A 1,076-nucleotide genomic window follows, 5' to 3' on the forward strand; every position below is an offset into this window, starting at 1 on the left:
AAAGGCGTGTGCCACCATGCCCAGCGATATTTTATTTTTGAGCCATGGTTTCATGGAGGCTATTCTGGCACTGAAACCTGAACAGTAATACAGAATGTGTCAAATATCCATAAATATCCCACTTTAAGCTGTAACACCAGCATTTTCAAGGCTGACATAGGGGGATCATGAGTTTGAGGATAGCCTGGGCTACATGGCAAGAGCTTGCATCAAAACAAAATCCTTACTTTAAGTTACGTGGTATAGAAAGCACTGCTTGCTTTTGATGTTTTTATAAGACAGCAGGGGAGAAACTGCCTGTCTCTCAAGGTCCCAAATGAAATATTAAGCCGAGACTAACATCAACATAAGATCAAAATTTACACCATTACAAGAAAGTTAGTAGGAGGTGTCAGAAGATCTTCCAGCTTTGGGATATTTGCTTACTCAGTTTGACAGAGATGAAGAGGTAGGATGTGCTGCCCAATACCTCTGAGATCACTGAGCAAGCTCGTCTTCAGGCAGAGGGCTGGCTTCCACCTCTGGAATATCTTAGTCTTGTCATAGCATTCATCCATATAGATCTTACCATGTGAGTTTCTCGTGCTAACAGAGGTGCCTGAGACACTGAACCAAACATTTGGTTCATTTCATCGACGACGTAAAGCGGCACACGTAACTAGGGTAAGCGTGCCTACTTCGTACTTTTTCTTCACCTGCGGGAAGTTCTTTTTGACCAGTGGACTAAAGACCATCCTGGGTTTTGGATAGCTTTCCGCCATGTTGCCCAGTGAGAATGGAACTGTAACAGCGATCTAACTTGGATGTGTCCTGACAGACAAAAAAGAAGCTGTGTGCATGTGCAGAATTTAAACGAAGAGCAGAAACTCGGAAGAAACGGAAGCTGGAGACTTTGCGGAAATGTTCGTGAGTATATAGAGGCACCTCCAGGATGTGAGAGTATTTGTCTCCTATAAGATGAATCTTCAAAGGGCTGGGAGGACGGCTCCACTGAAGGACTGGGAGGATGGCCCATTTCTCTTGGTACAGCGCTCCCTGTGCAGGCATGATGGCATGAGCTTGTTTCCCAGCATCCA

The sequence above is a fragment of the Mus caroli genome, chromosome 5, assembly GCF_900094665.2.
Source record: "Mus caroli chromosome 5, CAROLI_EIJ_v1.1, whole genome shotgun sequence".
Taxonomy (NCBI): domain Eukaryota; kingdom Metazoa; phylum Chordata; class Mammalia; order Rodentia; family Muridae; genus Mus; species Mus caroli.